Consider the following 26782-nt stretch of genomic DNA (forward strand, 5'->3'; position numbering starts at 1 on the left):
TGATAAAATGAGACTAGTGTAAGTCAACATGGTCGAATTCTTGACTCTAAGCAATAAAACCAGGAAATGAGAGGAGGCTAAAAAGTTAATGTGAATGAGAAGAATTGCTACTTCGATTCGTGACGTTAACACGCGGGATGTATTAAACTCGATTGAGGAAGAGTTTAAGTGTGTTTGGAGAATAACATGCATAGTGAATCATGATGAGAAAATAGTTTTGAAAAAAACAATAGTTTTCAGTCTCCTGGGGAACTTAAACTCAGTTTCTTGATACCGCTGAGAAAAAGAGAGTATTAGATTATCTAACCCCCTCAGTATCATATATGTTATCAGCATTATCACTTTAAAAGTAATGTAACACTAAAGACATTTTATTTTAAAAAATCACAACTTCGTTTTTGCATATTGATTTATTATTCAGAAGTTTGTGTAGCTTCGTAGAACTGAAATAATAATTTTCATACAACTACAAATTTTGCTTTTTCCCTTTTAATACACTGTAAATATTTAGTTTTTATGATCTTAATAATCATTTTTAAGTGGAGCATTATATTTGCCTCAGGCCGTCAGCATGTAAACTTAACATCACTACCCCACAATTGAAGTTAAAAAGTTATTACCACTGAGAAAAAAATACAGGACAGAGGAGAAAGGATGAGAGCAGCTATCAATAAAAATTCAAACAATCAAGAGGGATTGGCTGTTTTATCCCTAGTGTTACAGGTCACAGTTCTATGCTCCCAAAGAGTAAACACCAGAGTACAGTTTCCCAGTCAAGGCCTAACCTGAGCTGACATATCTTATCAAATTCAATAAGATGATGTAAAAATTGACATCAGTGGTCTTCAGTCTCACATGTGCATCCCCCAGGAGATGTTCAAGGGATAGGTGTACACTTAGTTTTAAGGCCACCAGTTTCTGAAATCTTCAGTTTGCATCTATAGGATTTCCTAGAATTGATCTGCTGGCAAAGGAATGCAGTAAGGTGTCTCCCGGTTTCCTTTCCCAACTCTTCCACAATAGCCCTATATTTCCCAAATTTCAAAAATAAAGGACATAGCTTTCACTCACTGAGAATCTTAAAGTGGTGCGTTGTTCCAAAATGTAAAAACCTCAGGCAACCTCTGTCAGTTCTTAATCAATTTAAAATATTGGACTGTACTAAGAGTATACTTCTAATGACTGGATAACAAATTTTTTTGCAAGCCAGGTGATTGATTTGCAGAGCAAGTAATTGCTTACAGCAAAGTATGACCTTAAGATCACTATGTGAGTTTATAAATTAGAAGTAGTTCAAAGAATTGAGTGAGATTGATAGGATAACATATCAGCACTTGTAAAAACATTTTCTTAGGACTTGTAAAAATTAAAAATTGAGAAAAACATTTGATGCTAAACTCTTATCTCATTCTTATAAGATGCAGTATTTAACAACAATTGTGTGTACTAATTGTAAAAAGTTACATGTTTAGTAATCATAAACATTCACAATATATTTTGTATTATTGAAATACCTCATCATTACTAGTAAATATAATAATTCTCAATCTAGAAAATGGAAATTTAAAATTAAAATATATTTTCAATGAAGAGAAATATAATAGGATGATCAATAAAATACAAACATAAAAATACATAAAATTAGGATAAACTCTTGAGGGATGGGGATGTGGAATGGAGTTATAAGTGTGAAAAGAAAAATAAATTACATAAAATGTACTGAAGGTAAAGAAGAGTTCGTATGTTTTGTAAATGGCTGATAACAGGCATAATTGCTATGATAACTAGATTTCATTGGATTCATTTGAAAGAGTTACTTGATGTGTTGTTTAGTCACTAAGTTGTGTCTACGTGTATTCACCCCTGTGCACTGTAGCCTGCCAGGGTCCTCTGTCCACAGGATTTTCCAGGCAAGAACACAGGAGTAGGTTGCCAGGATCCAGGGGATCTTTCTGACACAGGGATGGAACCATGAGGTCTGCATGACTGGGCGGGTTCTTTACCAGAGAGCACCAGGGAAGCCTGCAATTTCCTCCATATTGAAAAAATGACATTTTAAAGTACAAAAGAGTGACTTTAAAATGTCATTTTTACAATATGCAGGAAATTTCATCCTTTGGAACTGCTTAACATAAGACAAAAAAATTTAAATGTTAACCTAGAAATATGCAAGAGGGTAAATAATATTTCATATATGTGAACAAAAACATCTGATTTAATTCATCAACCTCCTACTGGAGGTTTTCTCCCTTTCTAAAGATTTTGGCTGTATTGTTCTTCCAATCTTTGTTTTTAGTTTTTTGTTTTCTTACATAGAGATAACTAAAATTCCTTTTTCTTTTTTGTGGAACGATCTTACATTGTGCTCCTGAACACCTATCTCCTAGGGCACCTTCTATGACTGGAAAGAAAAACTGTTCTGTTGGTTTGCTTGGTTTGGTTTGGACTGCTTTGGTTGCTAAGGTTTTGGACTCTGGTTTAATCAGCAATTACTGTCTTCCTGAAAACTGCAGAATGCTTGTAGGGATTTAACAAGGAGAACCATGGACTCATGGTCAAGGAGCCTGCAGGTGGTACAGGTGAGAACTAGAGTGGAAGAAGGGCAAGGACCAGATGGAGCCTCTGAATAAACCCATTCTGGTAAGTGCCCGGGAGAGGACAGTCAGAAGAGGAAGCACTTGGAGGAGCAGAGTCGAACACCCAGTTTGTCTCTGAGGGGAAGCCTTGTGTCCCTGCGTCCACAGCTCTGACTCACTCGTCTTGCCTGAGACCCAGGACATTACAAGTGCCTCTGAAGGCAACTCCTGGCAAAGCCCCCAAGACACCGTAAGCCTAGAGGGGACACCATCCCATCCTGAAAGGGTGATGGAAAGGAACTGGACTAGCAGAGAAGGGGTATTCTTACTACTAGAACAACAAAGATGCTCAAGTTGTCTAAGCTGTGTTCTTCTTTTCATATATTGCTTTGGGATAAATTTCCAAGAGTTGGATTATGGAACATCTTTCTGGTTTCTCGTACATATTGTATCATTTTCCCAAAGAGTTAGGGCAATCTGCTATATTAGTGGCAGGAGAGTATGCTAAATTCTTAAAGTTCTTGCTAGCTTGGTATGTGTAAAATAGTTCAAAATTTCCCAAATTTGCCTGGACACCTTGTGATTTTGCGGGAGGGGCTCCATATAATCTCCTATAATTAGTAAAATATTCCTTCCAAAGTTTTCCTTTGAAGATTTTTCAAATATTTCCTTCTTGCCGCTCTCTGCTTAAATCAGAAGCCTCAAAGAAAGAGTCAGCTTGCACGGTTTTGGTAAACTTTGTTAACTTGGTCTAATTTAGGGAAAAGATAGGATGAATGACAAAATACTTCTTATTTTTAGTAACTAACTGAACAGTTAATTCAGAAAAGTATGAAAGCAACCTATTTAAGTGAATATAAAAGTTACACAAGAATAGTATAGTAATGTATATGCTCCCCAAACTATTTAGAAATGCCTGTCTTATAAAAGAAATCTATTTTATTAACAATGATAATTTGTTTTACCAGAGTATTTTGTGGTTAATTCATTCACCATGTCACTTGTTACTGAATCTTATTGTATAGTGTGTTAGATGCTAAAGAGTATGATCCCTGCTTTCAAGGAATTCATGGTGGGAGAAATGTGGCAATAAACAGACCAGAGTAAAATATATGTATACAACTGTGAGAGCTCAAAGGACAGAGCCACTAATTCTCCTTGGGCAAACCTGAAAGGAGGCGATGATTAAACAGGATCTTCAAGGATTAGTGGGAGGAAGCCCAGTCAAAAGGCAATGGGAAAGACCAGAAACCCCATTGAGAAACAGGGAGCTGAAAAAACACAAGAGATGGCCCTTTCTTTCTTTCTTTCTTCCCACTTCCTGCCCAGGTAGAGAGTGGAAAACTAGACAACCTTCTGAATGTACAAAGTCTCTACTCCCCACCATGAAGTACATTATAATCCAGGTTCCTGTTTCTGCAGCTTAACTAGGATTTACTTCCCCCCAGTGCAGTTGTCCTCCTAGAGGTTTTAGGAGATGTGCGACCTGGTGAAAGTGACCTGCTTCAAGCAAGAAGACATCCTTGGGGTACTAGCATTTTAAAAAGGAAACTTGTAAGCTCAGATGAATCTTAAAACTGTAGAAGTGTACAGGGCAGGATTCTTTTAGCTGAGAAATTTCCAGACCCCCGCCTAGTGTATTTCAGTTGAGCTTCTCTTTACTTCCTTGAATAGTGTAAGAAGAGAAGGCAGCAACTAGGTCACCATATTCTGACAGTTTTCTCTGGGTCAAATTATCTCGAGCTAGAAATCTCACGTTGTTGTAAAAGTGTCTGTTTCTCTGTCATTTCTCTTCCTGAAATTGTCAGGGCTCTAGCCTTCCAGGAGCAATGGATGAGAAAGATTCCAAAGATTCTTAAGAATCAGCTTCCAGTCCCTGGTAGTCTCCCCACTCACATCCCAACCCATCCCACCTGAGTATTGTTTAGCAGTTTTGGCATAGAAGCTCAAGTTTCTTGAAGAGATGAGGATTCAGTTGATAACTCAGAGCTGGGAATCTGTTCCGGAGATTTGGGTTTTTTTTTTTTAATAGCTTAAAAGAGACTCCCAGGTGTGGGACAGATGAAGGAAGTCAGAGCCATCCCAGATACGAGGCCCATGTCAGCTGCACACTCCTGTCAGCACATTAAGAGCAGCCGGAAAAGAGCCCCATGTGTTGAGGACCTTGGCTGCAGCTTCAGTCTGAGTCCTTCCTGAGTCCATTCCCCTGACTAGCTGCCCCTGCCCGTGTGGATGTCTATCCATTTAACCAGAAGTAGCTCCACCTCGCCAGTAATTCCTCGGCCTCGTCCCCAGTTGGCCTGATGAGTCCAGAAATTTTACCATCAACATTTATTCATTTTACCTCATCTTTATCAGTTATGGCAAAGTCTGATGACCACACCTCCTCCAAACTCCTTACAACCACATCTAAGCCATCATAGATGAACAGAATCGGGCCAGGTTTCATTCAGTCTTCATAAAATGGAAAATTCGTCTCCACTGGCTGTAGCAAAATGAGCCTCTACATCATTGTTTCTTAGAATGTGGCCCACAGACCTCAGGAATAAGAATCACCAAGGAAAGTTGATTAAAATGAGGCTTCCTGGGCCACACTCTCAGATATTCAGATTCACTAAGAGTTAAAGTGAAGCACAAGAGTCTGGATTGTAAACAAATCTTAGAAACCACGCTTCCTCTAATCACATCGGTGTCTTCTCAGAAGGACTCACTGGGCAGAAAACCTAAAACCGCTATAGAATTCTTTAGCTCAGGCCCAAGCATGCATCTTTCTGGCTGATGGATCACCCCAGTAATGTCTCAAGAACAGCTTACTGGAGAATCAGCCCAGTGAGTCCCACCCTAAGTGAGGAACCCTGGTGTTGATTCTGTCACCACCCATACTGATATCAGACAGGCCAGGATCTTGTCAGGTTCAAGCACATGACACCCCACCCAAGTCTTAGGAGCTACACTTCACTGAAGAGGGAGGAATCCGATGGCTTCTAAGCAGCAGTCCATCTAGGTCCCCTACCGCCCCACAGCCTGGGTCGGGGGCACTCCTGCCCTCTGACCCAGCCCTGCGGACAGAGCCTCAGACACCACTCCTAGGTTCCTGTTTGCCGCACCCTGAACACCATATGATCCACTAGTGCCTTACTTCTCACAGGGCCCAGGAGGTGAATTTTACTTTCGCAGCCTTCACTCCTTTGGCGTGTTCACATCCTGCATCAGTTCCAGACTATTACTTCAAAGCTGTCTTCTCTCAAGCTCTCCATCACCACTCAGGAGACTCTGACCTGGGGAAGGCACGCGGAGCACTGTGTGCAAAGCGTGAGCACTGAGGGCTCCAGTGCTGACCACGGGTTTCCAATTTGTTCGTAAGTTTCCTTTGTTGCTAATTGTGCACATGCACATGTGTGTGTGTGTTTGCTGTGTGCTCAGTTGCTCATTCGTGTCCAACTCTGCAACCCCATGGGCTGTAGCCCACCAAGATCCTCTGTCCACGGGATATTTTTTTGTTGCTAATTAGTACTGTAATTCGGAGAAGGCAATGGCACCCCACTCCGGTACTCTTGCCTGGAAAATCCCATGGACAGAGGAGCCTGGTAGGCTGCAGTCCATGGGGTCGCTAAGAGTCAGATATGACTGCATGACTTCACTTTCACTTTTCACTTGCATGCATTGGAGAAGGAAATGGCAACCCACTCCAGTGTTCTTGCTTGGAGAATCCCAGGGATGGTGGAGCCTGGTGGGCGGCCGTCTGTGGGGTCGCACAGAGTCGGACACAACTGAAGTGACTTAGCAGCAGCAGCAGCAGTACTGTAATTTGCTGCTACTTACAATACACTATAAAAACTTCCTTGATAGCTACACATGTAGTGTAGATGATACACTAAGCATGTATTTAGTACTTCAGTGTGCAAGGGGTTCTGCAAAAAAGCTTTAGGATTGCTGCTTTATTGTTTTTATAATGAATGCTGTGAGTACTGTTACACAGCTGGAGAAAGACAGGGATTGAGAGATTGAATAAGTCAAGAAAAATCACATAGTCAGTTGTGGCAGGTGGATTTGGTATCCAGATAATTTGACTCCAGAACTCAAGTTCTGAATCATGGTGCTACTGCTTTGGCCAAAATGTTCATTTGTTAAGATATTATGGAAACACCCAGAACTTCCCTGGTGGCCCAGTGGTTAAGACTTTGCCTTCCAATGCAGGGAGTATGTGTTCCATCCCTGGTCAAGGAGATAAGATCCCGCATGTCTTGGGGCCAAAAAAACCAAAACACAAAAAACATAAGCAGTCACTACCAGTGAGATGGATGAAATTATAGCCTGTTATACAGAGTTAAGTAAGTCAGAAAGAGAAAAATGTATTATACATTAATATTGGACATTAACACATCTACAGAGATTCTAGAAAAATGGTACTGATGAACCTATATGCAGGGTAAGAACAGAGACGCAGACAAAGAGGACACAACCAGGGGAGGAGAGGGTGAAGAAGAATGCAGAGAATAGCACTGAAACATATACATTACCGTGCGCAAACCAGCTAGTGGGAAGCCACTGTGTAACACAGGGAGCTCACCCCATGCTCTGTGATCACTTGGAGGGGTGGGATGGGAAGGAGGATGGCAGGGAGGTTCAGGAAGGGGACACGTGTAGACCTCGGGCTGATTCATGTTGTACGGCAGAAACCAACAAAACACTGTAAAGCAATTATCCTCCAATTAAAAAAAATATAAGCAGTGTTGTAACAAATTCAATGAAAACTTAAAAAAATCAATCCTATGGAAAAACTCCAGTGAACTTTTTGGCCAGCTCAATACATGCCTCTCCCAGGTACTTTCTCAGTAATGCATGTCTTCTTTTCAAGTTGCCACATGCCCAGCCCCCTGGTTCTCTGGGTCCTGAGACTGAGCTTCTGAACAGAGTTGGTTCCTTCAAGGACTCTGCCTCTCTGGGCCTGCCCCTCTACCACTGCAGAAACACCCATGAGAACAGGCCTCCACCTGGGTCCTGCCCATGGGTTGTATCCCTTAACTGCTTCCCACCTGCCTTTTCAGGCCTGCCCCCAGAACTGGATTTACTGTCCGTTTGCAGATAGATTTGCCTTCAGACCTGACATGTGACAGTGTCCCACTGGAACACAAGTGGATGGCTGATATGAATTATGGTTTGCATTGATCCCTTTTATTTTGCTGTTTCTGGCTTTTTGAGTAAATACCACACCCAGGAAACTCCACTCTCTGAAACATGCCCCCTGTTATAAGCTTCCATGGGGTGTCCATACTAGCTTATGGCCTGGATGTCAGGCCTCAGACAGTGGTTAGTGTATATCCAGAACATTTTTGTGCCCAGATCATTTCATCCTCAAGGTAAAAAGGGCCTAGGGGTGGCTACAGCCCCAGGGTCCAGAGGGCAGAGGACCCATGGTAGAGGCACTTGACCTATTCTGTGTCTTGTTACCCATTTACCAAATCTCTCTTGAGCAGCATTGACAGGAACATAGCAAAAATGCAAAAAATAGCTTGTCCAATTTCTATTGTTTTCCATGTGCTCTGGGCGGGGGAGGAAATTAGAGGAAGAGAGAATTTCTACAACAGTTCTCTATGTATTGTTCATGGAGATGGTTTCTCATCAACAAGAATTTGCATGAATGAAGACTTTCAAGAATGAATTCTTCTGAAGAGACAGATGTAGGTCATTTCTAGAAGGTCTTCTAACACCAAAACTCTGCACCCTCCTTGTCTCCAAGCCCTGGTTATCTCTCTGCCACATTTTTATCACGTTAGAAACTTAGCACATCCTGACAGATGATAAGAGCATGGGCTTTAGGGGCTGACAGTTAAGTTCAACACACATATATTGCCTGCACTAGGTTTCAAATAAGACAGAATCCATCTCCTTGTGACCTTATAGTCTGGTGTGGACAACACTTGAACAGGTAATTTCAACATAATGGGCAAGCTATGGTGAAACTATGCAGAGTGCTCCAGAGGCAACCATCACCTACTAACTGTGTGTCCTTGGGCAAATGGCAACCTCTCTCAGAGCCCCAGTGTCTACAAAAATGAAACTGAATCAAAGTTCCTACTGCCTAAGGATGGCTCTAAGAACTAAATGTGATAACGTTTGTAAAATACATGACAGTGTTTTACACACAGAGGGCATGCCGTAAATGGTGTCCATTAGGCTATCGAACAAGGCCAGAACCCAGAGTTCTTGTTCTTCCTGTGCCTGGCTGAGTGTGTCTTGTTCTCCCACTACAAACTGAATTTTCACACGACCCTATCACGGTAGTAATTTTAACAGTAACCCACTGTAATACTTGCCCTTGTTCACAGGAGAGACTGGACAAGAAATGACGACTATATTAGCACAAACCCACAATTGCAACTTGAAAAACATCTCAAAGAACGTTCTGTGCTCACAGTGGGTCTGGGCCACTGTGACATGTCTACATTTTTCTACATGATGAAATGTCTACATTATCACTGTGACTTTTTCCTCAGCTTTCCCCTGTCTGCTGCAAATCATTAGACTAAAGATCTTCTCTCTGTTTTGTCTGTAGCAGGCTTCTTGTGGCTTTGTCACACTCAGGACAGCCTCGTGTAGAAGAGGTCTCCACGGTTGTATGCTTTAGAGGCCACTGCCAAAATAACTTCAGAGAGTCATCCATGTACTGGACACTGGTCCTTGATTAGGTCTTAGGGGTCTCTTTTTTGATGTTAACAAGTACACAAATGTATGACCTTAGGTTGGTTTTTTCCTCCTGACGACATTTGACTATGTTAGAGAAAAGTTGGCTTAAGAACATGCTAGTAGGCTTTATTTATTTATTTTAATTTTATTTATTTTTTTTAATTTTATTTTTTTCCCATTTATTTTTATTAGTTGGAGGCTAATTACTTTACAATATTGTAGTGGTTTTTGCCATATATTGACATGAATCAGCCATGGATTTACATGTGTTCCCCATCCCGATCCCCCCTCCCACCTCCCTCTCTACCCGATCCCTCTGGGTCCTCCCAGTGCACCAGGCCCAAGCACTTGTCTCATGCATCCCACCTGGGCTGGTGATCTGTTTCACCCTTGATAATATACATGTTTTGATGCTGTTCTCTCGAAACATCCCACCCTCGCCTTCTCCCACAGAGTCCAAAAGTCTGTTCTGTACATCTGTGTCTCTTTTTCTGTTTTGCATATAGGGTTATCGTTATCATCTTTCTAAATTCCATATATATGTGTTAGTATACTGTAATGGTCTTTATCTTTCTAGCTTATTTCACTCTGTATAATGGGCTCCAGTTTCATCCATCTCATTAGAACTGATTCAGATGGATTCTTTTTAATGGCTGAGTAATATTCCATGGTGTATATGTACCACAGCTTCCTTATCCATTCAACTGCTGATGGGCATCTAGGTTGCTTCCATGTCCTGGCTATTATAAACAGTGCTGTGATGAACACTGGGGTGCATGTGTCTCTTTCAGATCTGGTTTCCTCAGAGTGTATGCCCAGAAGTGGGATTGCTGGGTCATATGGTAGTTCTAGTTCCAGTTTTTTAAGAAATCTCCACACTGTTCTCCATAGTGGCTGTACTAGTTTGCATTCCCACCAACAGTGTAAGAGGGTTCCCTTTTCTCCACACCCTCTCCAGCATTTATTGCTTATAGACTTTTGGATAGCAGCCATCCTGACTGGTGTGTAATGGTACCTCATTGTGGTTTTGATTTGCATTTCTCTGATAATGAGTGATGTTGAGCATCATGTCATGTGTTTGTTAGCCATCTGTATGTCTTCTTTGGAGAAATGTCTGTTTAGTTCTTTGGTCCATTTTTTTGATTGGGTCATTTATTTTTCTGGAATTGAGCTGCAGGAGTTGCTTGTATATTTTTGCAGTATATAAAATTAACACACAGAAATCCCTTGCATTCCTATACACTAACAATGAGAAAACAGAAAGAGGAATTAAGGAAACAATACCATTCACCACTGCAACAAAAAGAATGAAATACTTAGGAGTATATCTACCTAAAGAAACAAAAGACCTATACATAGAAAACTATAAAACACTGATTAAAGAAATCAAAGAGGACACAAACAGATGGAGAAATATACCATGTTCATGGATTGGAAGAATCAATATTGTCAAAATGGCTATTCTACCCAAAGCAATCTATAGATTTAATGCAATCCCTATAAAGCTACCAATGGTATTTGTCACAGAACTAGAACAAATAGTTTCACAATTTGTATGGAAATACAAAAAACCTCGAATAGCCAAAGTAATCTTGAGAAAGAAGAATGGAACTGGAGGAATCAACCTGCCTGACTTCAGACTCTACTACAAAGCCACAGTCATCAAGACAGTATGGTACTGGCACAAAGACAGAAATATAGATCCATGGAACAGAATAGAAAGCCCAGAGATAAATCCATGAACCTATGGACACCTTATCTTCGACAAAGGAGGCAAGGATATACAATGGAAAAAAGATGACCTCTTTAACAAGTGGTGCTGGGAAAACTGGTCAACCACTTGTAAAAGAATGAAACTAGAACACCTTCTAACACCATACACAAAAATAAACTCAAAATGGATTAAAGATCTAAATGTAAGACCAGAAACTATAAAACTCCTAGAGGAGAACATAGGCAAAACACTCTCTGACATAAATCACAGCAGGATCCTCTATGACCCACCTCCCAGAATATTGGAAATAAAAGCAAAAATAAACAAATGGGACCTAATGAAACTTAAAAGCTTTTGCACAACAAAGGAAACTATAAGTAAGGTGAAAAGACAGCCCTCAGATTGGGAGAAAATAACAGCAAACGAAGCAATAGACAAAGGGTTAATATAAAAAATAGTAGGCTTTATTTAAAGTATTACTGTAAACTTGTTTTCTCAGTTCTTTGATTTCCTCCTATTTCTTCACTGAGATAGTCATCTATCAGATGACCTTTCCTAATGGATGCTCTTTACTCCTAGAAGTCATCATCTTATGAGCTCATGGCTTGGGGGAATGACTGACATAGGTGGTTAATACCATTGTGGTTAAAAATTGGGGTGCCATTTTGTTAGCTTTATAAATGTTTGAATTATGCTTACTAATATAAATATCATGCATTCCTATGTATCTGCCATGAATTCCTCAAGATACCTAAAATGCAGTCTACACCAAAAATCAAATCATTACTATAGTAACATTAGTCTAATAATGACCCCTAGTAACCCTTACTCAGAGGGCAGAACCAAGAACCAAGAGAGTAAAACAAAAAGTCAAAGAGAATTATTCTCTGGCTTTCAAGCTTAATGAGTCAGTCAAGCTGGATGTCAAAACTGCTTTGGAATGATAACTCCTTTGTGTTTTCCATTTTCACCCCATTTGAGCCGAAATGCCTGAACTGTTGTCTCGTTCCTGTCCCACTATTGTATCTTAAGAGTGTGGGGGCAAACTATTTGTCTCTATAGTTCCACAGGGCCACCGTTAGAGAGGGAGTGTGCCCTAGAAGCCTCATCAGAACCTGATTTAGATGATTTTTTTTTTTTTTTGGACTTTTGAATTGATACTTAAAAGGGATAGGACCCTTGGGAAACTTTGGAGCAGGTACAGGTATTTTGGATGTGAAACATGTAGATTGTTGTGGGGGAGAGGGTGGACTGCAGTAGTCAGAACTCTACCCCAGTGTCTTTCAATCTTGTATAATCAAATAATCTACCCCTTTAAGTGCTGGTGGAAACTAAGAATGTGATTATATCCCCTTGATTATGTTAAATGTCAAAGCAGAGATTGTTCAGCTGGGCCTAATCAAGGAATTACATGAGCTGTGTACAAGCAGAGAGTGGTCCCTGGCTGACTGTCCTCTGTCTGACCTCTGTCCTACCTCTGTCCTATAACCAGAAGGAACTGCCTTCTGCTAATAACATAAATGAGCTTGGAAGCAGATTCTTCCTTGGTCAGGCCTCCAGAAGAGCTTGCCACCAGTCAACATTTTGATTTCACCTCTGTGTGGTTCCCAGGAGTGGACCAGCTCTGCTTTCCAGACTTCTGACAAACAAAACTGTGAGCTAATAAATGGGTGTTACTTGAAGATACCAAGTTGATGGTGATTTATCACAGAGCAGATGGAAAAGACTCTTGAGAGTCCCTTGGATTGCAAGGAGATCCAACCAGTCCATCCTAAAGGAAATCAGTCCTGAATATTCATTGGAAGGACTGATGCTGAAGCTCCAACACTTTGGCCATGTGACGTAAAGAGCTGACTCATTAGAAAAGACCCTGATGCTGGGAAAGATTGAAGGCAGGAGGAGAAGGGGACAACAGAAGATGAGATGGTTGGATGGCATCACTGACTCAATGGACATGAGTTTGAGTAAGCTCCGGGAGTTGGTGATGGACAGGGAAGCCTAGCTTCTGTGGTTCATGGGGTTGCAAAGAGTCAGACACAACTGAGCGACTGAACTGAACTGATCACAGAGCATGAGAAAACAAATACAGTCTCTAAGTATGTGTTGACCATGTACAATATTAAATATGCCTTTCTGTAACTGAAGTCAATTATTATTCATATTAATTTCTCATTGTCTTATTAGCTCTGATGACAACAACTAACAACCATATATTGCTTCTTTCAGACTCAATCAGATCACATGTTTCTGTGTCCTTTGAGTTCCCAAGGAACTCTAATTCATTATATTTATCATGGTAATGAAACTGAGTGAAATCAGAATTCTGAAGGTGGTAAGTTTCACAAGAGACGTAGATGATAACAGAACATGCATGCACATGCTCAGTTGTGTCTAACTCTTTGCCACCCATGGACTCTAGCCAGCCAGGCTTCCCTGTCCATGGAATTTTCCAGGCAAGAATACTGAAGTGGGTTGCCATTTACATGGCAGGCCAAGAATGATTGATGCAGACAGACAGACAGGTTGACAGGCACTGTAAGTCACATGGGTATGGGAGACAGGCTAGAGGTTAAGGCCAAGAGAAGATGCTTCAGTGATTCAGCATCCAGTCTAAGATATTAGAGAAATGAAGACTCAGGGACATGAGCAAAGAGCCTGCAAAACTAGGACCCAATCTAAGAAGACACCAAGCTTCAGGCCCTAGACCAGAGGTCCAAGAAGCAAGCTAGCAGAGGAGACATGAGATTAGTCCACTCCCAACTTATCTCAGCATGGTAAGAAGTTATACGGGAAACGAGGAACCTATAACCCACATAGCTGGGGGATCAACAGACAGACATTTATCAACAAGGGTAAAGGTTTTTAAAATGTGGTTCTTCCCTCCTACACTATTGGTGGGAAAGTAGATTAGTGCAGCCACTATGGAAAACAGTATGGAGGTTCCTCAAAAAACTAAAAATAGAATTGCCATATGATCCAGCAATCCCACTCCTGGGCATATATCTAGACAAAACGGCAATTTAAAATCATACATGCACCCCATGTTCATAAAAGTACTATTTACAATAACCAAGCCATGGAAACATCCATCAACAGATGAATAAAGAAGATGTGGTATACATATATATATATGTATATATATACAAATATATATATGTATACATATATACATATATATACATGTATACATATATATAAACACAATGGAATACTACTCAGTCATAAGAAAGAATGAAATAATGCCATTTGCAGCAACATGGATGGACCTAGAAATGACTGTACTAAGTGAAGTCAGAAAGAGGACAAGTACTTTATGATATCACTTACATGTAGAATTCAAAGTATGACACAAAGTAACTTATCTATGAAACAGAAAGAGACTCACAGACATAGAGAATAAACGTGGGGTTGCCCAAGGATAAGGAGTGATAAATTGGGAGTTTGGGATTAGCAGATGCAAACTACTATATATAGGATGGATTAAACAATAAGGTCCTACTATATAGCATAGGGAACTATATTTAGTATTCTGTAATAACTTATATGGGAGAATAATTTGAAAAGGAATGGATATATGTATATCTGAATTTCTTTGCTGTGCAAGAGAAACTAATACAATATTGCAAATCAACTATACGTTGATAAAGTAAATTTTATTTACTTTATTTACCTGCATTAGTAGTAACAGCATCACCTGGGAATTCATTGGAATTACAAATTCTCCAGCCCGGAGACCTAAGGAAACAGAAACTCTTGGAGGTAAGGCTCAGCATCTGATGTGTTAACACAGCCTCTGTTCATTTCGATGCACAAAGAAGTATGAGAAGCAGCAGCGGTGCCCTCGGCCTCCCCTTCCACTAGCGAGCATCCTGAAAGCCACAGAACCAAGCCGCCAGCCTAGCTTCCTCTTTCCCCACGAGCCAGCTTCCGCTGTTCTCACACGAGAGCCTCTGTCAGCACACGTGGGAAGGCAGCAACAGTCAAATGCTGTTCATTTTGCTCTGCAACTTGGATATATCATAAAGCAGATTACAGTTGAGCTGCATATATACCTACTAATTCAAGACAAGTTTGCAATAGATTATAAATTATTATTGTGGGAATAAATCTAAGTTAAATATGTTACAGAAGAGAAGGGAAAAACAAACAGTAACTTAATATAGCCAGGCACAAAAAATGGAAAACCAAGCAATGAGAATGACTTTGGGTAATCCTCACCCTTGAGGATGGGATATCTCACATGAAAAAGATTTTAAAATATAAGTGTTTCAATAGTTCTTCTGAATGAAGAAAATTGTTTTTGATATATAGATGAAATAAGAAAATCTTGAGTTAAAATCACATATTAGGAGTGAGAGGGAGTGTGACAGACTTTTGTGCTTATTTAGGGGCAGTAACTGAACATCTATTCCCTTTATCATCCAAGCACTATTCATTTTTATTTCTTTCAGAAATGACAGTTACTAACATGCTTTCATTAAGTGTCTCCTTGATTTTTCCGTGTGAAAATGTATTTTCCAACTTGTAATCCAGAACTTTTTGTCATTATTCCTACCCCTAAGTCTTCATGGTTTATTGTCAGTTTGCAGCTGGCCACATGTTATGAAAATTTTTCTAGAACTGAAACACATCAACTGCAGCTCATCTTAACTTATAATACCATTTCCTGAACAACACTTAAGTTGTTCTCATTATCATGGTCTTTTGGAATCATTCGTTAAATATATGAACAAGAACAGATAGAAAGGGAGAAACCAAGGACAGGTGAAGGTCTTTTTAAAAATAAACACCAGATTAAAAAAAACAAAACAAAACCAACAACTTAGAATGATAGCTGGGATTTGACTGTCAAAAAATAAATGTGAATTAATCAAACAAAGTAGAATATTCCTTCTTTATTTTTTGTCCAGGGATGAAGGAGTATGTGGCTAGCTGGAGACTACACCCTTTCTGAGGAAGTATTTTTCTGCTATTGTTGGGGTACTCCTTCTATAACTTCCTTACATCAGCGAAAAAGAAGTACAGAATCTTCCCAACTTGAACCATTTATAGAAACAACAGGATTTTGCTCTTGTTCCCTTTACATTAAAGTACCATCCCAAGTGGAAGCTTCCCAGGTAGCTCAGTGGTAAAGAATTCACCTGCCAATGCAGGAGATGCAAGAGACGTGGGTTTGATCCCTGGGTCGGGAAGATCCCCTGGAGAAGGGAATGGCAACCCACTCCAGTATTCTTGCCTGGAAAACTCCATAAGCAGAGTAGCCTGGCGGGCTACAGTCCATGGGGCTGCAAAGAGTAGGACAAAGCTGAGCACGCACACACACACACACACACACACACACACACATACCATCCCCATACTAATTTTAATTCTGGATTTCAAAATACAGCATTACATATAGTGAAGCACGTGTGCATCTAAGATCATTGCATTTTGCATCGAGATAAAAACAAAAATGACAGCCCCTGACATCCAAAAGTTTACCTTTTCCTCACAGTGAGGCCATGTTATTCTATTAGATGTGAATCTCTCTCACAGAACATCAACCTTAGGCAAGGTTACGCCAAGATCATAATAAAATGAGACCAAATAAGGTCTCTACATAAATTTTTCTAAGCACAAACAGAAATAAAGGCACTGTATTACCTGAAAATGCCAAACATCTCTTTGCTTGGCCAAGATGACTGATTGCTATTTATTAGGCCAGTGACAACTCTATCCTCAGTCTAAACTCCCCTCTCTATAGGTAAGATTTGTTGATGCCCAATCATAGAATTGCTCTTGCTTTCTTACATCATCTGACCTGGAACAAACCCCCATCTCCTTAGAGTCTGCAAATTACCTAACCCACGTCCCAATCCTGTAATACCATCCTAACACCCATTCACTGAGGTGCTCCATCATTCCCCATGATGTATGCTCTCCCTCTCTGCACCGAGTAATAAACCCACCTTGTCTAACTAAAGGTGCATTCTTATTTTTGTTCACAAACAACAGAAATGCATTTCTCACCATTTTGGAGGCCGGAGGTCTGAGACCTCGGGGCCAGCATGGTCAGGTTCAGGTGAGGGCCCTCTTCCAGGTTGCAGACTGATGACTTCTACAGTGCTCACCTGGTGGAAAGTGGAGTTCCAGGTGCATTCTTGTATGTTATTTTAATTTAAAAAGACAAAAGCCTCTTTATGAGTATGCCTGGGCTTCCCAGGTGGCACTAGTGGTAAAGAACACACTAGCCAATGCAGGAGACATTAGAAACGCAGGTTCGATCCCTGGGTCGGGAAGATCCCTGGAGGAGGTCATGGCAGCCCACTCCAGTGTTCCTGCCTGGAGAATCCCCATAGATAGGGGAGCCTGGCAGGCTATAGTCCATAGGGTCACACAGAGTCAGACATGACTGAAGTGACTTAGCATGCATGCACAAGGATGCCTATAATCCTTTAATACAAGTTCTGGAGTGGATCTGGATTTAATGATTGATCCAGCAGCGTATCTGATAGCTCACTGCTCTGGGCCAACTCAGTTGTTAATTTCTGCCTGTGTGCTCAGTCCTGTCCGATTCTTTGTGACCCCACGGACTATAGCCCACCAGGTTCCTCTGTCCATGGGATTTTCCAGGCAAGAACACTAGAACGGGTTGCCGTTTCCTACTCCAGAGGATCTTCCCAACCCAGGGATAGAATACGAGTCTCCTGAGTCTCCTGTATTGGTAGGCGGATTCTTTACCACTGCACCACCTGCGAAGCCCCCGGTTGTTACTTTCACTGCGTTTAATCCCTTGAGAAGTCAAAGAGTATCAGTGATTTGGTCTACATATTATTTATAAGTCTAGATTTGGTCAATTTAGAAATGGTTATTTAAAAAGAGAAAAGAAAACTCTGTATTTTACTAATGATCAAAAGCTAACAAAAATCATACTTAGATAACTTTGACCAAGCAAATGATAAGACCCTCTATTAAAAAAAAAGACCCTCTATTCTTGAGCACTTATTGTATGCAAGTATTATACTAAGTGCTTTGTACACTCTTTAGCTCATCTAAAACTCAATAAATTTGGAATACCTTTGAGTCACAGAATATCCAAATAAAGTGATTTAAATAAGGAAGAAAATGTACTGTCCACATCACTCCATGATGTTAACACGGACTTCTCTGCTCACCGCCTTGCCTTCTGGGAGCTCTCCTCAGCCTGTCCATGGCGGCTCTTTAGGATTGCAGGTTGGCTACAGTGGTATCAGGCTTCACCGCAGGAAGTGAAAGTAGATTCCTAGCATTAATTTTTAATAGAGATGAACTGTTCCTCCCCTTGATTTCCCTCTCAGGTTCCATGGGCCAGAACTTGGTCATGCGTCCAGGCCCTTGCTATAAGGGCAGCTGAGAACATGAGCATCTGGAATGTTCAGCTTTAGTGATTGGAGGTGAGCTCTATTGGCATGGAAGAAGGAAGGGGAGGTGGCTATCAGGTAGGAAGCAGACAGCGTTCTCAGGTGTTATTAATATCACCATTTTACAAAGCAGGAAACCAAAGCTTAAACAGGGGAAGTAACTTACCAGTAGGTATGCAGCGAGAAGACTTAGTGTATTGAATTTCAAAGCATGAACTTTTTAAGGGTTTGGACTCCAAATAAAATGGACCCAGGTTTGCATCTTAGCTATGCCTCTTGTTTCATCATTTGTAAAAAGAAATTACTGTACCACCTACTTCACTGAACTATGGCAAAGCCTAAACAGGTAATGTATTAATATGTGTAAAGTATTGAGCACAATGTCTGGCCCTGTTATCACTGTTGTCTTCACTGTCAATCATTATTAGCATTATTACTCCATTCCACTGAGGCTGCTACCCACTGGATGAAATTTCTATATCGGGTCAGAGTCGAAGTGCTCCTCTTTCATCTTTCACAATACCAGGTAAATGGAGTTTATACTATGACTATATTCTTACCTGGTTTGTGCCTTTCACTCATCTTAACCCTTCTTGGGAGCATCAACCATGTCTTATTTATCTTTACATCTTCAGGCTCTTGCATATAGTATGTGTTCAATAACAGATTTTGAATGAAGCTGTAGGTGAGGATAGAAATAATTCTATACTGCAACAATTTGAGAACTCCGAGTCCTATTTCTCAACCTGAGAAAAATCACCATTTCCTAGAAAAACATTTGATTATAAATATCTCATGTTGGAAGATCAAGGATCAGCAGTGAATAAAAAGCACACATTTTTAAGGAAAAATTTTATTCTTCCCATCTGTCCCCCTACCCCCGCAAACAAAGGGTTGCCATTGTAAATCTTTCATTTTAAACCCTGATGCTCTTCCATTGATTAAAAGTTACACTCATGTGTCAACAAAATTTCAGTCCACAGTAGTTAGTTATTGAAGTCTCAAGAAAAAAATCCATGTGTCTTATAAATTTAATTTCTTACAGAATTCAGGAAAAAACATTAAAAAACTCAGCAATAAAAGAATTTGGGGATAAAAGTAAAATGCATTTCCATAAATATTTCAAATAGAACCTAACAAAAGAGAAATCTTCACTTCTTAAGACTGAGTTCAAGTAAGTTTTCACGTTGTTCTCTTGTGTCTGAGGGCAGTAAACAGCACAAGAATAGCAACAGAGAGTTGACAACATTCATCCTGAGAGCACAGAGACACACGATGGGAAGCAGGCATTTTGGCGGCAGTAAAGACAGAGCAGACATATTGTCGTCCCTGTCTGCTCTTGATCCACATCACAATCATGTAATTAGCCTCTTTCTTTTTGCTAATTTACAGATGGTTAAGACTGTTTTTTTGGACAGTAAAATTGTAACAGTGGTTGGTTTCTCTATTATTGTTATATTTTACAAAATGTATGCAGTCGAGCCACTGGCAAATAATAAAATTAGCCAGTGATTCTTTTTTTTCTAATTTTGCACATCTAACTTTACTATTGTGTTTCTTTCATGTTTTTTCCTACAAGCCACCATTTTTGAAGCTATGTTTTTATATATCAACTATTCAATAAAGGAACCATGATTCCAAGACTTTGCAAACTCGCAGTGCCCTTCAGAAAGGCAAATATGTCATAAATAAAGTGGAGGATCACTCAGCACTTATACATTGTTCTGGATTTCAGAAAATATTTTTCAACTACTCATACACCTCCTATGCCTGCTTTTCCACCACAACCTTGTTATGAAAGCTCATTGTTAAGGATTTCATTAAGAATTAATTACTATAAAATAATATTGCTTCTTACAGAAAATGAGAAGTACAACAAAACACAAAGAAAAAATAAAATTAAGTACAATCCAACTCTGTAGATGGTGAATGCTAACATTTTGGTTTACTGACTTTTTGTCTTTTTTCAAAGAATACATAATACATACACATTCAACTTTTAAAAACATATTAGAAACATACTAACTAAACATTTGCTTTTACATTAAAATTATAACTAGAATATTTATGGTAATAAATATTTATGAAAAGAAAAATTTTGACTCACTGAATAGTATTTTAAGATAAAGGTTACCACAATTTAATCAATCCTCCACCAGTATGCATTTACATTATTTCCAATTTTTGTTGTTATGAAAAATACTATACTAAGCATTCTTATATATAATAAATACTTCTACATATTTTTAATTTTATTCTTGTTTTCAAACATTACTAGAATATGAATTTCTAAGTTTCTTTATATGTATTTAAATTTAAAATGCTTAGTATTAATTTTAGAGACATAACCATAACACAGAGAATCAAGATGCCTGTCCAAGTCCTAAAGTAGAAATTATTGGTGCACTTATACAAGGCCCACTTTAAATCCTTGGCACATAATGCATCCAAAAGCTTGACATTTTTTGTTAAAAGCTCCCAGAATGGTACCCATGTTACTCTTTGGCATAAGATATTGCTAGACAGGAAGACACATGTCTGAGATCTTTATCTTCAAGATACCATAACTTTTTATCATACTAAGTGAAATAGAGAAAGACAAGTATCATGTTATATCACGGAATCTAAAAAAAAAAGATACAAATAAACTTATTTACAAAATGGAAACAGATGCACAAAGAAAACAAACTTATGGTTGCCAGAGGAGGGGGAATGGAGGCACGAATTGCGAGTTTGGGGCTGACAGACACACACGACTGTGCCTAAAGCAGGGAAGCAGCGAGGGCGCCTGTGTAGCACGAGAGAATACATTTAATATCTCAATATATTACACAAGCACTAGATAGTTGTTATATATAACTATATGCAATTATTAACAATTATTAATTCTATAATAGTCATATATAACATTTACTATAATTCAATTATATTTCATTATATAATTTAATAATATATATTTTAATTATAATTATTAGTTATATAGTAATTATGTAATTCTTACATAGTTGTACTATTATATATAGATTATATATATATAGATATATATAGATTATATATATAATATATATACTACTATATAACAATTATACTATAATTAATTAGTAATTATAGTAATTATGTTTATTATATAACTATATACTATACCTTAAGATATTAAATATACTTCTCAGAGGTTATTATAAGATATTAAATATACTATCCCATGCTATACAGTAGTCTTTTGTTGCTTATCTATTTTATATATAGTAGTATTGTGTACTTACTAACCCGAAACTCTCAATGGAAAAGAGTCTGAAAAGGAATATACATATGTATCTAAATCACTTTGCTGCAGTATGCAAGAAACTAACCATTGTAAACCAGCAATACTTCAAAAAAAGATATCAAATCTTTGTAAACTAAGCCATATTGTAAGGCAGTCCTAATAAAAGTAATAAAAGGATTTTTGAAGTAATATACACATGTTTTCATAATATGGTAAAAATTAGTATTTCATACTCATATGAAATATGATAGTATGGGAAAAGAAAATACTTAAAACGAAGAGCGACAAGGGTGACTAGCCTGTTTAGATACTAAAGCATACTGTAAGGTGACAATAATTAAAACCGCATGAAAGTCGTCCTGCAGGCGGCCGGAGGCTGAGGAGCCTCTGGAACCTGGAGGGAGAGAGGAGACTGAGGGAGTGAAAACCGAGCAGAGCAGGAGGGGACGCGCTACGGGGCTCCCCCGATCTGTGGAGCGGGGTAAGATGGCGGAGCTCAAAGGGGTTCTTCAAGAGATCCAGAGCTGGCGCCTGCCTTCGGCCTCTGTCTCCGCCCCCTTCCCCGGTCCCGGTCTCTCCTTCGGAAAGATGTCGGACAAGGCAGTAGCTGACATTCCGCGCCTTAACTCGAAGCCGCAGGACCTGACCGACGCCTCCGAGTAACTGCCTGGAGGCCGCCATCTTTATCCACAGACGGTGGGCCTAGGCCGCGCGCGCCTCACCGCCTGTGAGGTTCGCTTGCGGACAAACGGCAGGACTTCTTCAGACTGAAGCAATCCCGTGTACGACGACGCTACAGTGACTCTGAGTGGCTAAAAAATGAGCTGAGCGAGATAGTAGGATTGTAGTACCACCACTACCTGGGAAAGCCTCGAAGCGGCAGCTCCCTTTCCGAGGAGATGAAGGGATCTTTGAGGAGTCCTTTATTGAAGAAAGGAGGCAGGGCCTGCAGTACTTTATTAACAAAACTGCTGGGCACCCACTGGCTCAGAAGGAACGCTGCCTACACATGTTCCTGCAGGAGAAGGCGATTGACAGGAACTACGTCTCCAGGAAGGTGCGCCAGTAGGAGCCCCTCTCACCACTTTCCCTCTACTTTCCTGCTGAACTGACATTGGTTTTTGCGCGAAGCCTCTCTCTCTGTGTCTGATCTGAAGTTGTCTGCCCATCCCCTGGCCTGATAGACTGTCTGGCCCTGTTTCTCTTGGTACCTGACTATACCGCGGGTGCTCTACTAGGATCCTTTTCTCTGAGGAGAGGTGGGAAACCACAGGCAGATGCCCTCTGCTTGGGGTTGGGTAGTGGATGGGGGTATTGGACTGGAAGGCAGTTTCTTGGGCATTTACCCATACCAGAAGGCTAACCTGGGGGTGGGGTTCTTGTGCTGGTGGGACATTTGGGTACACCCTGATCCTGCAAGTCCAGGGGCGTTTTCTTACTCTTAGGTTTAACCAGGAACGCTGAGCAGGGAAAGACCCTGCCTTTCCTACCTGCATGAACTTTTTCCTTTAGGGAAGGTGGAAGAGATCCCTGAAACTCTCATTTTCTCTAGGCGTTTTCCCAGTTTTCTTTTGCTATTCTTTCTCCCTTGTTGCTTTTCAGGGCAGAAATTTTAGAGTGTAAGCAGTTTGTTGTATGGAACAAGGTGTGTGGATTTTTTGAGTCCATCATCTTGGCTGCTTCAGAATCAGAAGAAAGCCATAGGGAAGTCGGGGAGATCCTGTTGCCTAGCCCCTCCTTTGTAGCGCCCCACTCTGGTTGCCTGTTTCTTGCTCACCAGCAGATGAGTCAGTATGGGCTGTGCCAGAAGCTCTCACTCCCCAACCCCTTGCTACTTTTATGGGTTAGCTTTGCAGGTTTGGTGGCGGAAACTCAGCACTGTCAGATTAACTCCCTGAAGGATGGGAGTGGATCATTTTCTAGGTACCTCCCAGTGGTAGGGAAGGACATCACCACTCTCTTCCTTCCATTGTCCCTACCCCCTCATCGTATTGAGTGCTGTCACAAGGTAGAAACACATGAACAGACCCACTCAGTCTGACTTCTGAGTACTTTGAGCTGTTGAATGGGGCTTAGGGGCAAGAGGTGTGGCTGCCCTCCCCAGCTTGGTCACAGAGTTATTGAACTGCCTATACTTGTTTCCCACGGAACCCCAGCATTCTCCCCAGAAGCTGAGCTAGGGTTAGCTGCTGGGTAGATTTCCTATATCTTAGAGTCTGAAGCAGCTTCTTGAGGCTGGCAGCTTTCTTGGGCTTCTCTCTAGGAGGTGGTCATTGGTTTGCTGAGGCCCGATGTCTATCCCAAGTTGTGGGATAGGAGCAGGTTAACTCTGGTGTCAAGTCAAAAGTGGGGGTTCTTTGCTTATTAGACTTCCTATCATGAAAGGATTGGAGTTCTTTATATAGTCTTGGGGAAAAGGATTACTGATTCTGACAAGACCCTGAACAGAGAGATTAAGGATTGGATTTTAATATGGGGTTTAAGTCCATCTAAATGTTGAAGTTCCCTGAGACAAACCAGCTCTCTGGCTGCTGGGCCTGAGCAGCCCCTAGAGAGAGGCTCTGCTCCCTTTCCCACCTTTCCAGTATTGGTGGTGGTGCTGCCTTTTTCATCTGTATCCTCTGTTATTGACTGTTTGTTTTTAAAGATTCCTTCTTTCATTGTGCACAAGTGCTGAGAGCCTTGAGGCCCCATTTCTGCTGTGTATATATCCTGACTCGGGGCTTTTATTCAGCAAAATGTTCATTCTTCTGTCAGACAATGTCATATTCAACTCTGTTCATGTTAAACCACTGTGAAGCCAAAAATAAAAACAGAGAGAGAGAGAGATCCAGAGCACCCACACGGCCTGCATCCGGCCCACACTCAGGTCTGTCAATGATGGTAAAGAACATGGACCATTCATGGAGAAGCTTGAAACTTGCATCCACAATCATGACCGAGAAATTGTGCAACTTTCATTTTTTAGGGCTTTGTGGACTCCAAAATAGAATTGCTGAAAGTGAAAGAAGCAGCCCAGGAACTCAAACATCAAGTGATGGATACTAATAGAAAACTACAACATGAGGGAAAGGAACTGGTAATAGCAATGGAAGAGCTGAAGCAGTGTCAACTACAACAGAGAAATATTTCTGCCACTGTTGATAAATTAATTTTGTGTCTTCTAGTCCTGGAGATGTATAGTAAACTGAGGGACCAGATGAAAACTAAAAGGCATTATCCTGAACTGAAAACTCTGGAACATAGGTAGAACATACCTGTCTGCCTCAAGTAAGCCACTGTCGATTCTGCAAGGTGAGGGTAGACAATATCCCCAAGCCTCGAGAAGAAATTAAGGATGTGTCTATGTTTGATCTCAAAGACTTTCTGGAGAGCATTTGCAACATTCAGACAAAATTTGAGAGACTGCCATGAAGCAAGCTCAACAAAAAAGAAACCTGGATAACATTATCTTGCAACAACTCAGAATAGGAAAATCTAAGAAAGAAGCATCTACAGTTTTTTGATACAGAGATAGAAAGCACTAGCCCCAAGTCTGAACAGGATTCAGGAATTCTGGATGTTGAAGATGAGGAAGATGATGAAGAGGTACCTGGGACCCAAGATTTGGCTGATTTCTCTCCTGTTTATCAGAGTCTACACATATTCTGTCCTGGGGGCCTGGGAAACATTTGAGAACTACTACCGAAAACAGAGGCGAAAACAGACTTGTTTGGTGCTCCAGCCTCTGTCTAACATGCATGAAACTTTAGATGGCTACAGGAAGTATTCTAATCAAATTGTCGGCTTTTTTTTCTTTTGTGAAAATCGCATTTTACATACAATGCAGGACTTAGTAAATAGAGCCCACATCGGTGAACTGTGGGAAATGGCACTTTCAAAAACCACTGCAGCACTCCGTACTCACTTGTCTTACTGCTCTGATCCAAACCTCATGTTAGATTTGAAGAACCTCACTATGCTTTTTGTTGACACTTAAGCTGTATGGTTTTCCTGTAAGTTAGTTTTTTGACACGTTGCCAGAAATCACAGACCAGTCTAGTTAAACTTTGCTAAAGAAGTGGTCGGGTATTTTCAGAAACATACTTGATTCTGACAACTACAGTCCTGAGATGTATAAAAAGATGGTAGGACAATTCCCATTCCAAGATACAGAGCTGGAAAAGCAACCATTTCCAAAAGTTTCCATTTTGTGAATTTGTGCCAAGAGTGTACAATCAAATTAAAGAATTTATCTACACCTGTCTGAAGTTTTCAGATCTTCATCTGAGCTCAGCTGAAGCTGATGATATGATTCGTAAATCTACAGACCTGTAGCTGACTAGGACTCTTAACAGCTCTCTGCAGAATATCATTACAAGGAAGAATATTGAACTTACTGAGCTTGTCCAGATTATTATCAATACAACACACCTGGAGAAATCCTGTAAGTACTTTGAAGAATTTATCACCAGTATCACTAATGTGCTTCCAGGGACAGTCCATGCTACCAAGCTGTATGGCACCATGTCTTTTAAGGTTGCCAGACATGCAACTGAAGAAGAGATTTATACCAACTTAAACCAGGAAATTGACCAGTTTCTACAGCTGGCTGGCTATGACTGGATGACAGGAGATTTGGGCAGCAAAACAAGTGATTACCTAGTAGACGTCATTGCCTTGCTACATAGCACCTTTGCTGTGTTCACACACCTTCCTGGAAAGGTGACCCAGACTGCATGTATGTCAGCTTGCAAGCATTTAGCCACTTCTTTGATGCAACTTTTGCTGGAAGCTGAAGTAAGACAGCTCACCTTGGAAGCATTACAGCAGTTCAACTTGGATGTCAGAGAATGTGGACAGTTGACCAGATCTGACCGAGTGTCTGGGTTCCAGGAGGACACGCTGCAGCTGGCCTTCATTGACTTGAGACAAGATCCTGGAGAATGACACCCAATTCTCCAACAAGGAGGCTTCTTTCTTCTCTTCCTGATTTCTCCTTCCCACCAAGTCAGGCACTAGCTAATGAGCATTTAGGTGCTTCAAGTTCAAGGAGGCAGAGGATAATGGCTACAGAAGCGGACTTTGCTATCCTCTGCCATCCCAGGTTAACTTCAGATATCTTTGAAAATATTGTAGAAACTTTCTGATCCATTTCTAGAGGCTCAGAAATGAGAAT

General features: G+C 40.4%; 2 pseudogenes; both read left to right on the forward strand.

Annotated features, from left to right (window-relative positions):
- Nucleotides 1-22212: 22212 nt before the first annotated feature.
- On the forward strand, nucleotides 22213-22722 carry LOC136172281 (sorting nexin-12-like; annotated as a pseudogene).
- A 695-nt stretch (nucleotides 22723-23417) lies between these two features.
- On the forward strand, nucleotides 23418-26553 carry LOC136172127 (exocyst complex component 6B-like; annotated as a pseudogene).
- The last annotated feature ends 229 nt before the right edge of the window (nucleotides 26554-26782 follow it).

Source organism: Muntiacus reevesi, chromosome 7 (genome assembly GCF_963930625.1).
Source record: "Muntiacus reevesi chromosome 7, mMunRee1.1, whole genome shotgun sequence".
Lineage (NCBI taxonomy): Eukaryota > Metazoa > Chordata > Mammalia > Artiodactyla > Cervidae > Muntiacus > Muntiacus reevesi.